At 43.9% G+C, this 18082-nt stretch overlaps 1 long non-coding RNA gene across 1 annotated transcript in view; it reads right to left on the reverse strand.

Annotated features, from left to right (window-relative positions):
* Positions 1 to 244: 244 nt before the first annotated feature.
* Positions 245 to 18082, reverse strand: part of LOC128312168 (uncharacterized) — a 168764-nt gene continuing 150926 nt past the window's right edge. The window contains exon 3 of the long non-coding RNA XR_008291113.1: positions 245 to 2280. This is a non-coding gene — a long non-coding RNA (uncharacterized LOC128312168). The remainder of the gene's footprint in view (positions 2281 to 18082) is intronic.

Below are 18082 nucleotides of genomic sequence, written 5' to 3' on the forward strand. Positions count from 1 at the left end.
CCAGTTATCCTTGGATAAAACAAACAAGCCAAGAAAAGCCTCACCTTTAGTCACAAAAACTGTCTTATCTTTTTCAGTAAGGAAAATGTGCCCTATCTTCAGTTAAAGCTTCTGCCAGTCAGGGCTGGGACACCTCTGGTAGGGGAGGTGGCATAGAGCACCTCTGTCATATTTCCCCTCCTCTAGCCTCCCCCACCCTTAGCCTCTCAGCCCAGGGCTACTGACCCCTTCAGGTGGGTCCCGGAGGCAGCCAGTGTCAGGGGCAATTGCACAATCTGATGTGGCTGGTGCTGCTAGGGTTAGTGTTTGTGTTCCCTGGCACTTTTGTGGGTTTCACAGAAATCTCCCCACCTGGGACCCTGCAGTTATAATCTCCAGGACAGATAAAACTTGTCTCTGTCTGGTAACTTAGATATCCAACTAATTCCAACTGACCCCAACCCCGATCCCTGGGCTGTCTAGAGGTCCCTTTCCCTCACATTATCTTTGTTGGGTTCATCAACCCTCCAAGTGGACTTCTGGGGCAAAGTCCTTATCAAGATGGCCCAGGTCCAGCCTCCCCGTGTGACCCACTGTAGGTCCATGAGACCCACTTTGATCCCTTGGCAGAAGTGTGACTCATTCTCTATGCAGTCTTCTTTCTTTCTGCCCCCTCAAGTGGATGGCCTTGGCCTCAGGCCTTTGAATTTTCCAGTAGTCAGTCATTCCTAGACCACTGTTCCCAGACTCTACGAGACACATATGGAGATGAGAGGGAAGCATTCCCAGCCTCTCCCAGGTGAGGGAAGGGTAAAGGCCTCCGACAACTTTCTCAGAGAAATGTTCTCCCACAGACTCTTCACTGTCAACCCTTTTATAAACTTGAGGTGGATATGGGGTTAAGATGGTAAAACTCGGTTTCCAGATTCTTCCTTAGCAAGACCTATAGAGATGGTCTGGCTTTTCACTTCAGAATGTGGGGTTTCATTCCCAGGTTTGGGGGCTTCAGCCAAATTGATAGGGAGTCCCTATTACTATTTATTTATTTATTTATTTATTTATTTATTTATTTATTGAAGAGAGAAGAAGAGAGAAAGAGAATCTTAAGCAGGCTCCATGCCCAGTGTGGAGCCCAGTGCAGGGCTCGATTCCAAGACCATGAGATCATGACCTGAGCCGAAATCAAGAGTCTGACATTCAACTAACTGAGCCACCCAGACACCCCACAAAGGATTTAATAATTTCAAATTAGAAATTTTGAATAGAAAAAAAATTAGAAATAAGGTATATTCCATATAAGGAAATAAGAAAAATGAAAATATATATTAAAAATTACAGTTAATTATGTTGTCCTCAGAGAAAATTTAATTATATATTTTAAAAAGAAACAATAAAAATTAGCCATCTAAGCATTTAACTCAAGAAGTCAGGGAAAAAAAGCAGCAAAATAAATGTGAAAAATAAGAAGAAGAAAGCAATAAAGATTAAAATAAAACTGAACACATTCAGGAACAAGAACCCAATAGAGGGATTAATAAAACCCAGAGCGGTTTCTTCCAAAAGTCCAGTAAATTATACATACTTCAGGAAAAAGTAATCAAGATAAAAAAGGGAAAACAGAAAATGTGGCATTAAAGTTTGGAAGGGTGACAGAACCAGATACTTACGAGATTTTGCAGTTATAAGAGGACATTATGCTATGCTATGTATGTGTGATATGTATTTATCTATGCTAAATATCTTTAAAACTGGGAGAAATTGATAATTTTGTAAGAAAATATAAGTTCACAAAGTTAACTGAAGAAAGAAAATAAAAAACTATGGAAAGAGACAACACAATTATTAAGGAACCATTACCAAATAAGGTCAAGAGCTCACACTGTTTTATGAGCAAATTTCTTTAAACCTTTGAGAAACAAATAATTCCCATGCTATTTAAACAGTTCCAGACCAAAGATAAATATGGAAATCTTCCCAACCCTTTGTACAAACCCAGCATATCCCTGAGTCCCAAGCCTAATGGAAGTGTCACAATACAGCATGCTTGCCCACAGATTTTTTAAAATCCTAAATAAGGCAATAGCAAATAAAATTCAGAAGTATATTAAAATGATAATGGGGCACCTGGGTGGCTCAGTCGGTTAGGCGTCCTACTTCGGCACAGGTCATGATCTCGCGGTTTGTGAGTTCGAGCCCCTCGTTGGGCTCTGTGCTGACAGCTCAGAGCCTGGAGCCTCCTTCAGATTCTGTGTCTCCTTCTCTCTCTCTGCCCCTCTCCTGCTCACACTCTGTCTCTCTCTCCTTCAAAAATAAATGAACATTAAAAAAAATGATAATACACCTTATCAAATAAGGTTTATTTCAAGAAGTTAAGAATGGTTCGATATAAATCTATTTATATGATTCCTTACATTAATAGGCCAAATGAGACATATCATATGATTATCTTGAAAATGAAACAACAACAACAACAACAACAAAACACAATCCAACCTTAATTCCAAATTCTGAATAAACTTGGAATAGAAAGACATTGCCTTAACTGAGTATCTCCTATCAAAAGCCAATAACACACCCAAAGTGAAAGACACATCCCCGTTGTGGGCAGAAACAAGACGTGAATGCCTGTGATTACCACTCTCATTTGACAGAGAATAGCTGAGTGATTCTTAAACAAAGGGAATGAATAGCACAAAAAAGGAATCAAAGATAATATTTGCACGTGATATAATTTTCTAGCTTGAAAATCCAAAGGCATCAACTAGAATATTCAGTAAGGTGATCAGTTACAAAATAAAAAAACAAGAATCAGTCACTCAATACATTAGCAATAAAATGGGAGAAAACCCAGAGGATAAAAAGAGTCCATTCACAATAGTAGCGAAAATATAAATGACCCAGAAATTAATGTAACAAGAAATTTATGTGACAAAGACGACAATGCTTTACTGACACATGTAAAGACAACCTGAATAAATGGAAGGGTAAATCTACAGCCCTTTGTCTATGGCCACACAGGCTGAACATTCACAACTCCAACGTTAATGGTGCCCTGTGGGGTTGTGCAGTTTGGTGGCCTTGGACATCTCATATTCCTGAGTGGAAGGATTCAGTAATGTGAAGTTATCAGTTTTCCCCAAATGGATTTGTAAATTTAATAAGATGCCAGTTAAAATCCAGCAGGACATTTGAAAACTTGGCAAAATGATTTTGAAGTTCATAAAAGTGCAAGGATAGTTACGAATGTTTTGAAAAGAAATAGTAAATGAGGAGACTTTTACTACCAGGCATTAAAACATATTCCAAAGTCACAATAAAGAAAACAGGGAGGTACTGGTAAAGAAATTTGATACATTCACCTCAATGGAACGGAGTAGAGAGTGTACAAACATGTCAATCTTAGGTGACAATTTAGTATATGATAAAGGTAACCATTTAAACACATATGTTGGGAGTTGGAGAAAATGGATCACACTAAAGTGGTGTGAGGACTACCAGCTAACCATTTAGAAAAATAGAAACTTTTTTTGTAATAACAGAGACCAAAATAAATTTCATCGGTAGACTAAATCTAAATGGAAAACATGAAATGACAAGAAAATATAGGTGGGCATTTACATTTTCCTAGCAGTAGTTTAGGACTCTTATTCAAGACAATACCTTTATTAGTTTAGCGATGAATAAATCATCAATTATTTTTGTGGTGTGTTAGGAAAAAACATACAGAACTCCTAAATATTCCTAATTTATAGTTTTCTATACAAATAGAGCAAAAGTCCTGTTGAAGCTCTCATGAAAGAGCAGGTTATAAAGAGAAATGTAATTTTATTTTATTTATTTATAAATGTTTATTTATTTATTTTCAGAAAGAAAGTGAGGGAGAGAGGGTCAGAGAGAGAGGGAGAGAGAATCTTAAGCAGGCTCCACGCTGTAAGCACAGAGCCCAACATGGGGTTCAGTCCCATGAACCATGAGATCATGACCTGAGCCAAAATCAAGAGTCAGACACTTAACAGACTGAGCCACCCAGGTCTCCAGTGTAACTTTATTTTAGAGAACCATACAGAACTTTTAAAATATCAGCTTCACTGAGGAATAATTTACACATGATCAAATTTAGCAATTTTATTTGTATGAGTTTTTAATTGAAATTTTTATTGAGATAATTGTACATTCACATGTAGTTGTAACAAACATTACAGAGAGATCCCGTAAACTTCACCCTCCCCCCAATGATAACACTGCATACAGTATCACAACCTGGATATTTACATTGATAACATCCACTGATCTTATTCATATCTCCCGTTTTAGTTGTACTCATTTGTAGGTGTGTATTTAGTTCTATATAATGTTATCCCATGAGTAGGGTGGTGTATCCACCACCACAGTCAAGATACCGAACAGTTGCATCACCACAAAGACCCCCTCATGGTGCTCTTGTGTAACTACACACTATCTCCCCCACACATACAATTTAATAAGTTTTGACAAACACATGCAGTTGTGTGATCATCTCCACAATTAGAACAGAAAACATTTCCATCACCCCAAAATGTTCTCCCTTGGCTTTTTTTCAGTCAATTCCTTCCTTCTGTTTTCTATTCCTGTAGTTTTACCTTTTCTAGAATTTCATAGAAATTCAATCAGCATAAGGTTTTTGAGAGCTATCCATGTTGTTGAAAATATCAGTAGTTCATTCCTTTTATTGCTGCATAGTATCCCATCGTAGGGATACGTCACATTTTGTTTATCCCTTCATCCGTCTATAGACATTTGGATTGTTTCCAGTTCTTTATTATTATGAACAAAGCTGTGAATATTCAAGTCTTCATCTGAGTGTTTTCATTTCTCCTGGGTGAATACCTAAGAGTGGGATTGCCGGATCATATGGCAAGCATATGTTTTATTTTAGATAGTTGCTAAAGTTTTAGTTTCTCTTCTTCAAAGTTCAATCTGGTATTAATACCATCACATGTGTTTTTTTCATTTCAGATACTATATTTCACATTTCCAGAAATTCCACTTGCGTCTAAAATTTTTTAAACTTCCATTTCTTTCCTCATCATGGTCACATTTTCCTCTACCTTCTGAACCCTGTGGATTGTGATAGCTATTTAATGTTCTTTGCTAAATATACCATTCTCTATCATTTCTCGGTTTGTTTCTAGTGATTAGTTTTCCATCTGGTGACGAGTCACATTTTCCTACTTCTTTGCCTATTTGGTAATTTTTTATTGGATGTTGGACATTATAAATTTTACATTGTTGATTGCTGGATTTTGTTGTATTCCTTTAAATACCATTGGATTTTGTTCTGGAGCACACATCGGTTAGACCCTTTTGAGATTTACAGAGCACCCCCTGATCTAGGGTTAATTTTGCTTCACTGTTAAATCATTACCTTTCTGAAGACCCTATTCAATGCCTCATGTTTTAAGGATGTCTATCCACTCTGGCTGGTGGGAACATGAAGAACGCCCAGCCCCATGTGAGCTCCAGGAAGTATTCTGGAACCATTCCTTTGCCTGGAAACAGCCATCTTTGCTTAGGACTTTAAAGCATAACATGAAAGGCAGAAACTGTTAAGGAAAAGAGTTATAGATCTGATAACATAAAAATTTGAAGCCTCTCTCTTTGGTTTCCTCTTGAATTCACTTCAATTCAGCTGTGTTTCTCATTAATTTGAATGCCAGTTGGTAGAGGGAGAATATCGATGGGCTCTGGGTCTGGAGCCAGCCCTGCCGCTCACCATGCAACCAGAGGGGAAATTCTCCTTCCTGGGCTTCGGTCTTCTGATCTGGAGAAAGGGGGGGTACTCCCTGAGGCACTTTCAGCCTCAATACAATACCCTCTAGGCAGGCAGTACCAGTTTTCTTGCTCACCTCTCTGCCTCCAGCTCAGGGACTCCAGCTCCACCTCAAAGCAGCCTTCTTATTCCTATTTCCCTTTTTAAATATAATTTAGTTTTTATTTGATTTATGGACTTGGTCCCAGTCACTGAACTTCATTTGGCTTAGACGGCTTATTGATTTTCAATAACGGTGGAGCAGAAGAATAAAGAGATGACAGCAGCACTTGGCTGCAGACCCAGGGCTGGCCGAGAGAGGCAGGAATTAATCATCTCCAGGGTGATCACTCAGGCTGTCCCTGGCAGGACAGCGACCTAGGAAGCTCGGCCAGCCTAGGACAGCCCAGCAAGCCACACAGTGATTGTCTGCCTCTGATAACATGAGCTCACCAGACTTCTCTGCCTGAGTTCTAATTCTAGCACCACCTGATGTAAATCAGTTACACATCCAGCGTCCTCATCTCCACTGAGCGGATGCTGAAAGAGTTCCTGAGGCTTGCTAGAGAAAGGCTGTACCATTTGGATCAACAGGGAGGAGAAGATGATTATGTACAAACGTGCCAACATGAAACAAATGGATGGAAAGATAAATAGATGATGAAAGGTGAGGGGATGCAGATGTGCTGGGTATGCTTGTTGATTTTGGCGTGGCTTCTCTTGGCTGCCAGCAGCAGCTGAAAACAGCAAGTCTGATCTATTTCTACCTCCCTAAAGAAATGAAAAAAAAAAAAAAAAAAGCTTTCTTTTGTCTCTGTCTCTGGTCCTTTGCATAGGCTGTTTTCTGCACCATGTTCCAGCCCTCTCTTTGTGTGGCCAACTCCTGCTTCTTCTCCCTCACATCTCAGCTTAGTTGCTACCTCCTCCAGGAAGTCTTTCCTGATTCCCCCCACCCCTAGTTACCCCCACCCTTATGCTACCCAGGTTCTGTGTTGACCCTGCTAGGACATCCATCACACTGTACTACAACAGTTATTTGGACAATGTCAGAGTTCATTGTTATAGCAATAGCAATGGTCTGTTTTCTTGATCTCCTACTTAATTCCCAGCTCCATGAGGGCAGTTACTGTGCCTATTTATTCATCCAATGTCCTGGTATATAAGGGATAATAAATATTCGCTGAATGGATAAAAGCTAAAAAGAATGATTTTCAAAGTTACACAGTGATTCACAGAATACTTATTGACAATTAATTACATATTAACATTGTGGGTAGGTGTTGAAGTCTGTTAATTCCTTTATTTAATCCTCTCTACAAGTCTTTATTTTTGTAATGTTTATTTATGTATTTTGAGAGAGAGAGAAGGGGACAGTGGCAGAGAAAGAAGGAGAGAGAGAATCCCAAGCAGGCTCCATGCTGTCAGCACAGAACCTGAGGAGGGGCTCAATCTAACGAATTGTGAGATCATGACCTGAGTGGAAATGAAGAGATGCCCAACCAACTGAGCCATCCAGGTGCCCCTCTACAACTCTTTAACTGTATGCATAATAAAACACTCAGATGGCTAAAATTAACAACTCAGGATACTACAGATGCTGGCAAGGATGTGGAGAAACGGGAACCCTCTTGCACTGTTGGTGGGAATGCAAACTGGTGCAGCCGCTCTGGAAAACAGTGTGGAGGTTCCTCAAAAAATTAAAAATAGATCTACCCTATTACCCAGCAATAGCACTGCTAGGAATTTACCCAAGGGATACAGGAGTGCTGATGCCTAGGGGCACTTGTACCCCAATGTTTATAGCAACACTTTCAACAATAGCCAAATTATGGAAAGAGCCTAAATGTCCATCAACTGATGAATGGATAAAGATGTGGTTTATATATACAATGGAATACTACTTGGCAAAGAGAAAGAATGAAATCATGCCATTTGCAGCAACGTGGATGGAACTGGAAGGTATTATGCTGAGTGAAATAAGTCAGTCAGAGAAAGACAGGTATCATATGTTTTCAATCGCATATGGATTTTGAGAAACTTAACAGAAGACCATGGGGGAAGATAAGGGGAAAAAAATAGTTACAAACAGAGAGGGAGGGAGGCAAAGCATACGACTCTTAAGTACAGAGAACAAACTGAGGGTTGATGGGGGGGGGAGGGGAAAATGGGTGATGGGCATTGAGGAGGGCACTTGTTGGGATGAGCACTGGCTGTTGTATGTAAGCGATGAACCATGGGAATCTACCCTCAAAACCAAGAGCACACTTGACACACTGTATGTTAGCCAGTTTAACAATAAATTATATGAAAAAAATAAAAATAAAAAAATAATAAAACACTCAGAGAGGTAAGGTGACCAGCCCAAGGTCACACAGCCAGAATCTGGCTAGGGCAGTTTAGAACCTGGGTCTCTTGATTCCTAATTCCAGTTCTGCCCCTTTCCTACTAAGGGAACTCAACTGGTCCCTTCTCTTCCAAGGACCCCACAGTATGCTCCTCTGTGTGATGAGTGGGTTGAACCAGACCAGTAGTTCTTAACCTTTGAGAACTGATGAAAGCTATGAATTGTAACCCCAGGGAAGGGCACATATGCCCTGAAAAAATTACACGCAATTTCATGGGTTCATAGACCCCCATAAAACCTAGCTTCATCTTCAGATTAAGAACCCAGAGTTCACCGATCACGAAGACCTTGCCAGCCCTCTCAGCCTGCACTGCCTATGGTTCACCCACTGACATTGGTTTTATGAAGTGGCAAAATTCTTTCATTCGTTTTTCAATGAAAAACCCCACCTCTCCTCCCAAGCCGGCTGGCAGCAGTTCCTCCCTGCCGTGAGACCCCATTAGCCCCCAAACCCCAGGGCCCTGCCAGACTGCAGCTGTCACACTGAGTTCTGGTCCTGATTTATTCTCCATGGTGTCTCTCTGGATGAGAAGTTGTGCATAACAGTAGGACTCAGCCCCCGGTAGAAGAAATGGCCAAGTTCAACCCTTAACAAATAAAACCACTGCCGTTCAGTAATTCCCATGGTTCATGAAAAATGTGATTTCCTTGCTGCAGCAAATGTGGAGGGTGGGAGATGTAAAGACGCTCCCACTTCGGTCTAAGGAAGGAACCAGAACCGTAACAGTATAAATCAGTGAGATAGATAACCTTCTCCTCTATTCATTATTTGGGCAGGCCAGAGCTAATGTGTTTGTTTTTTAAATCCCCTGTTATCAGCCCTTCCTCCTCAAGGATGGCTGTACTATCTTTGTCTGAAATCCACCAGGAACACTACAGCAGAGAAACAACTTTCAGTTTCTGAAGATTATACCAATTCTCCAGGATCTCACATGCCAAGCCAAGAATTTTGCCTACAGGCCAGTGAGTCTGTAGGGGCATCCAGGGTGGGGCAGACCCCTGCTGAAGGCGCTGGTGAGGGTAATGGCACCAGTCTTTTGTGTTAGAAACATCATTTTGGGTGTGCATGGGGATCCTTTGGAGGGGCTGGTACAGATGAGGGGTTGTGGAGAGAAGCCTGGTGCAGTCAGGAGAGAGGTCTCCTGTTATTCCTTTTCCTCCTCTTCTTCCCACAATGGGGATGACACAATGTCCATTAAAACTATATGCAGATAGGATGGTCTGCCACCCTGAAGAGGGAGTGTCCAGGAGATGTAAGTGGAAGCTGTTGGGTGGGGCTTATTGGAAGAGTCTTCTTGGGGCCCTTTGGCCCTTCTTCACATCTTTCTTTCTATCTAGAATGCAGATGGGATGGCTGGCACTACAGCTGCCTTCATGCAAGCATGAGGGAAAGGCCAAGAGAAGCACAGAGACATCAGCTCTGACATGCTGGAGCTGCTGAGTCAATGTCAGATGCTGCCTGCTTCTGGACTCATCATGTGAGAAAAATCCCTGCAGGGCATCAAATGGAGAAGTTAAATAGGTAGATGGATAAGTCTGGAGCTGAAGCGTCAAGGGTGCATTACAGGGGAGTGGGTGAGATAGTTCAGGGAGTAGATAAATGCTTGCTTGCTTGCTTGCTTGCTTGCTTGCTTGATTGATTGACTGATAAGAAAGATGGTCCTGGAGAACACCAACCTTCAAGGAAGAGGCTGGAGAAAAGGAACAGCCAGAGAGAGAAGGCACTTGGAACATGTAGAGTCTTGGGAACCAAGGGAGGTCAGAGACGTTGGAAGTGATGAGTGGTCAACAGTACATGTGACAGAGAGGGCCAGTGGCCGACAGCAGAGAAGGGGACTTGGTGGCCATCGTGACAAGAGCTGAAGAGACAACATTGATTACTCCATCCTGAAAATTCCATCTGGCATCCAGAATGCCCATCTGCCCAAGGGGTCCTACAGACCCTCACTGTAGGACTGTTGGCACCTCGCAGGCTTGCAGCTCCCAGGAGTCCACACAGACAACAAGACAATGGACAGAGAATACTTCCTTCCTGACACGGTGACCAGGAGATACTTTGGACATGATTACTGTACACGCGCTTTCTCCCTGTTCTCAGCCTGTGCTCAGATGCGCTTGATCTTGTTAGATTTGATTCTTCTTTGCTCAAAGGGCATGCAGATAGGTGTTCAATACCAGCTCTGCCTCATGCCCTGTAGGCCCCAGGCAATTCACTCGACAAGTTGAAGGCAGAACAGAGGCTAGAGCTCAGGTCTTCCGATTACAAATCCATCAGGCCTCTAAACCCACGCGTGGAACATTTCCTAGGTGTGGCTTTTAACAAATGTATTGGAGGGTTGGCATGCTGCCAATGTTTTGCTGGCTAGGGGTAGGTACTGGGATATTTTTTGCAAATTGGGTACTCCATCATGTAGAAAAACATCTTTTTAGGGGGTAAAACATCTGGAGTTATATTGCATGAAAAGAAACTGAAGGCCAGGTTACACACTTAGTACACAGCTCTCTGGGTTTTAATGATGCTCAAAGATTCAGAATGTTCAGCAAATCTGTTTGTTGTTGCTCTGACTTTCAATGTTTCCCTGGGGAGGTGCTTCTAGTTTTTTCTGTCTTGTTTAACCCAGTAGGATTCTTAGGGAAGGATGTGTCTCCCCGAGCTTGAACAATATCCCCATGAAAGTTCCAGATCTCAGAAATTCTAAGTCACAAAAATAAGCTTCTAAAAATAGAGATTGCCTGGCAAGAACACAGGTCTTGTCATACTCAACCCAGCCCCACAGGCAGATACCAGGCTTGAAGGTGTTAGTATATGGGGCTTCTGCTCAAGGGCATAACTGTAATCAGAAAATCTAGCAATGAGTAGAAGACTGGACACAGAATAAGGATGTGATAAAAGGTGGAGCTTTGTAAGGCTATGAAAGATTGGGCAGAGTGCCCAGAGACTTACAAAGTGCTGGTCTTGGAGTTGGAAACCCAAATTCTAGTTCTGACTTGCCACTGATTGTCTGTATGCGTTTAGTGAGCCCTTTCCCCTCTCTGGGCTTTAGTTTTTGCATCTATAAAATAAGGATGGTAAATTCCAAAGCCTAACTACTTCAGAGTTGCTGTTGAAAACCGTATAGATGTGAAGCATCACCCCATATAAAAGGACTGTCCTCTGGTGATGGGGCTCTGCTTAAGCACGTCCAGACAGCCTGGCATGCTCTATGAGCAGCTGTGGAGGATTCTTCCAAGCAGAAGCATGTGTTTTCCTCTGAAAAGGGCTCTTATTGAGGCCATTTATGTGAGTGCTTACAAGGATTGCATGGGTCACTCACTAGCACCTGAAGTTAAGCTGGGAACCAGCCCCTTCCCTTGTCTCATCGACATAAGACTGAATCTCAGAAACCCAAGTGTGCAAGACAGACACTTTAGCTGCAAGTGCTATAACTGATGGCCTCTGTTTGGTGGGATTAAATCTACCAAAGCAAGACAACAGATCTGGTGGTGGGCTTATGTCCAGAGAAATTGACCTCATCTTCACTATCACCCAGTCCGGTGATTGCAGATGCTTCTGTGAGCAGGGGGACAAGCCAGTCTCCTGTGTTTAGAAAACATCTTGCCCCTTGGGAACTTCTGAATCTTGTGTGTGCATGTATGTGTATGTGCATGTGCATGAGTGTGCATCTGTGGGGTGTGCATTTTGTGTCTATGTGCATGTTCATGAAGGCATGTGTGCGTGCTTATATGGGTGTGTATGTGTAAATGTTTGCATCCATGTGTATTTATGTCCATGCACATACATGAACTTGTGTTTGCGTGTATATGCATGTGAGTGTGTGTTTGCCCAAGTGTATGTACTTACTGTCAAAAGGAGGGAGGTTTGTTCAATTGCACCAGGACCAGGGGGATGATTTAATAAGCCCTGGGTCTCCTTGTCCAACATGCTGAGCTATGGAAATGGCAAAGCCTTTCCAAACCTGAAAGACAGATTAGTTCATTTTCAGGTTTTGCCGTGAATTGGTGGTTCCTGGGATGGCTAATGGCTCAGAGCGGCAGCATTTGCATCCAGCAGTGTCAGAGTGGCTGTGGGATTAGTGGCTAGGGGGTGATTTAGGATAGCTATTTGGAAACATCTACCATTTTCCAATAATGCTTGAGAAATTGCCTCTCCTGAGAAATTTCACGAGGGCCTCGAACAGTGATGAAGGAGGCCAGGGAAAATGCAGATTCCTCTTGTCTGAGCAGCACAGCTGCAGGCATATCCCAGATACCTGATATCCCAGATACCTCTAGGCAGATCGGCTGCATCGATTGCACTGTTGCCCGTCTGGGCCTGCACACGTGCTCGTCTCCCTGCACCTCCCCGGGGTCACCCCCTGACATCTATCTGATGAAATTAGTATTTGAAATACAATAAAGTGATTAGTTCACTTGACTGTGACAAACATATTTAATCTTCACCGATCGATAATGTCAGAAAACCAGCACCATTAGTTAAATTATCCCCTGGACTCAGAGAAGCAAACAGCCTAATTGAAGAAGGCAAACACCCAAGGCCTCCTTTTAGCCCAGGCACTTCCCACCTTGCGAGTATGGAGGGCTCTGATTTGAACCATAGCCATAACCTGATTTCTCTTCAGTATCACTGTCTGGACCCATCTGGGCCTCAGTTTCCCCATCTGTCAGCATAGTGCAGAGATGGGGAAAAGAGAGACTCTGGTGCAATGATCTGTTCAGATCAGTACCACTAACTAGCTGACCATGGACAAGTGCCTTAACTTCTCTGTGCCTCAGTTTCTTCACTGTAAAATGGGGATGTTGATACTAGCATCTGGGTTTTGGGGAGGGGCAGGTAAAAGAGGCCTGGCCTGTGTTCTACCCATGGTGCTACACTGCCACAGTTTGACCACGTTGGCTCCTTCCCTCTCTCAGCCTCAGTCTCTCCATCTGTAAATGATAGGAAGTGAGATTGCAGAGGTTCCTGTAGTCCTAATGTTCCATAAACCTTGGAGCCTAACTTTCTTGTCGATGTACATTGGAGTTACTAGAAGTTAGCCAGGGCTGGAAGGCTAAGTGATCTCATAGCCAAGGGAGGATGCCTTTGAGGCAACATAATTGTTTTTGGATGTGGCAGGATAGAGGTTAGGGTTAGTAACACAAGGAACTATGCTTTCTGGGTGTGAAATGCAATCAATTCCATTTCATTTCAGCCCAAGAAGTCTCAAAGGCCTGGTGTCCACAGTGGGTCTGCTGGTGCCAGGGGGAGGAAATGTTTTACTTACTCACTCACTCATCCAGTATTTGTGAAGCATCATCTTTATGGAAGACCTTGTATTGGGAACTAGAGACATAGGGGAGGACCAGTCCCAGCCTTTGTCCTTTGTCTCCAGGGACTCAGACACATGAATAACCACCTCCAATATGATGTTCTATTAATTTCCAATGGCTGCTGTAACAAATGACCACAAACTTAGTGACTTAGAGCAATACAAATGTATTATGTTGCCGGTTCTGGAGGTCAAAAGTCTAACACCAGTCTCACTGGGCTAAAATCATGGTCTTAGGAGGACTATGTTCCTTTCTGGAGGTTGTAGGGGAAAATTCAATTATTTGCCTTTTCCAGATTCTAGAGGCTGCCTTCATTCCTAGCCCCATCATCACTTGACCTCTGCATCCACTGTCACATACCTTTTCTGTACCTCACACTCCTGTCCCCTTTTTATATGGATTAATTGGACCCACCTGGATAATCGAGGCTATTCTCCCCATCTCAATATCCTTAATCACATCTGCAAAGTCCCTTTTGCCATGTAAGGTAATATATTCAAAGGTTTCAGGTTTATTCTACCTACCACAGACATAAAAGTTCCAAAGCTGGAATAAGAAGACTAGGGGTCACTCTTCCCCAGAAGGCTTAAAGGTACCATCAAAAGTGGTCCTTGAAGCATAAGTAGGATCTGGGTTTCTGGAGCAGGAGGAAGAATGTTCTAGGCAATAGGAACAATAGCAGCAAATGCTTGGAGGTGGGAAATGGTGTAGTATGTTTACAGAAAACCGTGGCTGGAAATGAGCAGTGAGGCAGGAGAGAGAGGCAGAGGCCAGCATTTGGAAGGCCTTGCATGCCATGCTTTGATGATGCAGAACCACAGAAAGGTTTTAGACAAGGGAGCAGTCAGATCAGACTTGAATTTCATGAAGATTATTCTGGCTAGAAAGGGAGTATTGATAGGAGGGGGGAAACTGAGGTCAGAAACACCAGCAAGAAGGCTGCTATGGAGATCTGAAATGATTAAGATATTGATGGGGACAAGAACTCTCAGAGGCCGCAGGTGGGGTGCTGGTACCTGGCACTGATTGGGAAGAGGATGTGAAAGAAAGAAGGCTTAGATGACCCCAGGACTCTGGCTTTGGTGATGGTGGAGAGCAGAGCCAGAGCCCCTAACTAAGAGAAGCCTCTTGTGTCTAAGTCCTTCCTTCAGGATGGCCACAGCCTCGGGCCACTGTGAGTTGCGCATACACAGGCATGTTTGTATACCCACCTATTGCAGGCCCCGGGGTGACTGAAGCAGGGCCCGCTGCCCCACTCCAGACCTGGCTGGTGCTCCCCCTGCAGAACGGAACACCAACGGTCAGCTGCTGCTGGAACACTGCCTGGGCATTTTCACATGCTGCAGACCCAGGCTGCCGCGCCCTCTGACGGGTATATAATCTATTTTCTCTAGCACTGATTGTTGGAGAGAAATCCTCCTGTTTCCAATTACTCTGTGGGTCAGGCTGATAAAATGTTGGACTGAAGGTAATTTTCAATGAATAAAATGTGTTGGGTGTGGAGTATCATTAAGAGAGAACAATGCCCTGAACAAACACTTCCTGCAAGAAAGCCCACTGTGAAAGAGACTCAGCCCCCAGTCCTGCTCCAGTTCCCCAGGCTGGCAGATTTGTAGACCTCAACTGGAAAGGACTGTGAGAGTCACCTGAGCTACATCCCTCCCTTCGATCCACTCAGCAAGAAACAGGACAGCAGGGTGGTCAAGCCACAAGCTGTGGAGTCTCACAGCCCTGGCTTCTCTCTCCCTCTCACCAGCTCTCCCTCTCACCAGCTAGAGACCTCAGCGAGTTCTTCAGGAATGCCTGTCAGCCTTATTCGCTTTATGGTGTCCTGGGGAGCACTAAACCTTTGCCCTTGGCATCCCTGGGGCCTCTCCTGGACATCACTTTGACTTAAGGCTCCCTCCTTAGTAGGGATGCACCTGAGGAAGGGGAAGAGCAATTAACACCTTTCCAATCCCTGGGGGACGGGCCCTGCCCCCTGCCAATTACTGCATCTGGACCCACCTGCTCTTGAAAGGGGTGACCAATTATCAGAAATAAGTGTGAAGGCAAGGCTGCTTCCCAGAGTCTCATTACCTGCCTCTTCAACAGCCTGTAGAGGAGGGAGAGCCCCATCTCTGCTCCCCCTAGAACAGGAGGATCAAGGAAAGATGAGGATTTTCTGAGTATTAACCCACCTGCAAGAAGGAAGAAAGCTCTCTCTGCACTGTCAATGGAATTGAATCAGAGACTTCTGGGTGTTGTTTTTTTTTTTATATATATAAATTATATGTGCATGTTTCTGGAAGATAATGCATTTAGATATTTGCCTGTGTTTCTTCTGTCTTTTCCCTCCTGGTTCCAAGAAGGAATCTGGCCTTTGCTCTCCATTGACTCTGGAGGAGCTGCTTACGGGCATCAGTTCCCACTTGGCCTTTGTTTTCCAAAACCCTGAGCTACTGGAGGGATTCACCAAGGGAGGCAGGGAGAGAGGAGCTGGCTGTGAGAGGGGAGATGCTCCAGCAGGGTTGTGAGGGGCTGAGGCCCAGACCCACTTTCCTGAAGTGCCATAGGAGGTGGTAGTCCTCAGAGGGAAATGGCTGAGTGCCCTCAAGGAGGCTGGACTCTGCCTGCACAGTGCCCAGGCTCAGAGACCACAGGGCAGCTGGCAGTGACCACATGCAGGCCAGGAAGGGAGCCATTATCCCCTTCTCCCTGCAGGGAGGGTGAGGTGATCACTCAATTTCCTAAGTGCCTGAGTCTGAATGTCCCCTGCATCCTGGCAGGGGTAGGGAAGAGGTGGAGGCTGGGAGTGTGAGCTAGAAAAAGTGAAGCAACATGATTTGTCATACTGATTCAGGAGTTTGAAAGAAGATACAGGTTATGAGGGATAGTAAAAGGATAAGCCATACCAGGATCCAGCTTGTGGGATTGGGTGCCTATATGTAAATAACTAGAAGGAAATTCACTAAATGTTCACAGTTTTCCCTGGGTGAAAGAGATAAGAGGGATTGGTATTCTGTTCTTTTGGTAACGGATCTCTCAAAAATGCTCTCTAGTAGGATGTTTTACTTCAATAGTAAGAAAAATAACTAGAATTGATGTACCACGCCTTTAGTGGCCTCTCATTACCTGCAAGCTAAAAGTGAAAAACTGCGTGGCATAGTTTTCAAGTGTTTCCTGCTTCCCAAATCTCCCCTCCCTCTACACCATTGTGTCTTCCTGTGCTCTGCCTCCCATCTTGGCCATTCATCCTTCAAGATTCAAACTTAGAAATGCCCACTGCGGGAGAGCCAACTCCTCCTCACCTACTTCTGCTATGGCCCTCATGATCCTGCACTGCAGTGCTCATGTCCATGTTCTCTCTCCCCAGCCAGCCTAAGATTGCCACAATCCAGGTCTAATTAATTCCTACCCCCAGCCTCTGGCTCAGGCCTGGGCACATAGTCAGTGCTGATTAAATGCTTGCTGAATGAGCTGTGGAGAACTGGGGTCATTTCCTCTTCGTACACAGGGCTCCTTCTCTCTCTGAGGGGGATGAGGTAGGCAGTGCTCCTCCCCCAACACATGCCTACAGATGGTAAGACCGGAGTGGGGACACATGACAGGCCTGCTTATCTCTGGGGTATTATCATCCCTGTTGCTCCCTGTGCTGATGGGCAGATAACAATGGGGACTTTCATGAATCAGGCTGCAATGGCCTTCAAGCAGATTCTTCAGGTTCCTCCGAGATGGCCGCTGCCATGCACCAACCCCTTAGCAGGCAATTTGGTTCCAAAGCACTCTGCTTCCCATCCCAGCTTTCCTTCCATTTGAACCCTCCTGAACCTAGCAATCCAGAAGGTGTGTTTACCCAAGGAGGGTGAGGTGGGGAGTGAGGAGGCCTGCAATGTATGCCATACAGGCTCACTCAAAACAACATGGAAAGAACTAGAAATGCAAGAGCCTCTGCTACCCGGTGTATATCTCTTCTCCACAACTGCCCACTCCCGTAGATCTCTTCTGTACATGGCCTTACTGGAGACAATTTTCCACAGATCTCATGTTTCTGCATGTCTTACAAACAAAAACACTGTCAGCTTTCACTCCAATCTCTCTTTTCATGGATATTTGTATAGGGAACAGCCTTGGAAAATAGAGATCATTTCTCCCTCTAGGGCAGAGGACAGGTATATTTGCTGTCCAGTGAAATAAAGGTCATGTCTCTCTCTGGGGTGAAGATAGATTTGTGTATGAGCTATTGTAAAATATTTGGGCTATCTACACTTGGGCATCCTCGGATTTGGCACACATCCATTATGCATGTAATAACTACTGAGGCTGCTCTGATCCCCCTGTAGGACTTGGGGAGGAAGGGAACTGGTGTGAGCAAGAAATGCATGCTGGTTGCTATCCAAGGGGTAATAAAGTCGTTTGTCTCTGACCCAGGAGTCTCATGTCTTCTGCCACCCTCCATGTAACTATGGCAGGCTTGTTTGCTAGCTTTCAGGGAGGAGAAAATTTCAGACCTTCACAGTCCTTGAGAGGTTTACATTCAAAGGAAATATTGAATTTTATAAAATCAGCTTCCAGTTTTCCTGTAGTTTTATAAAACCAGGAGTGGGTCTGGAATTTGTTGAACT

This window comes from Acinonyx jubatus, chromosome D4, assembly GCF_027475565.1.
Source record: "Acinonyx jubatus isolate Ajub_Pintada_27869175 chromosome D4, VMU_Ajub_asm_v1.0, whole genome shotgun sequence".
NCBI classification, from domain to species: domain Eukaryota; kingdom Metazoa; phylum Chordata; class Mammalia; order Carnivora; family Felidae; genus Acinonyx; species Acinonyx jubatus.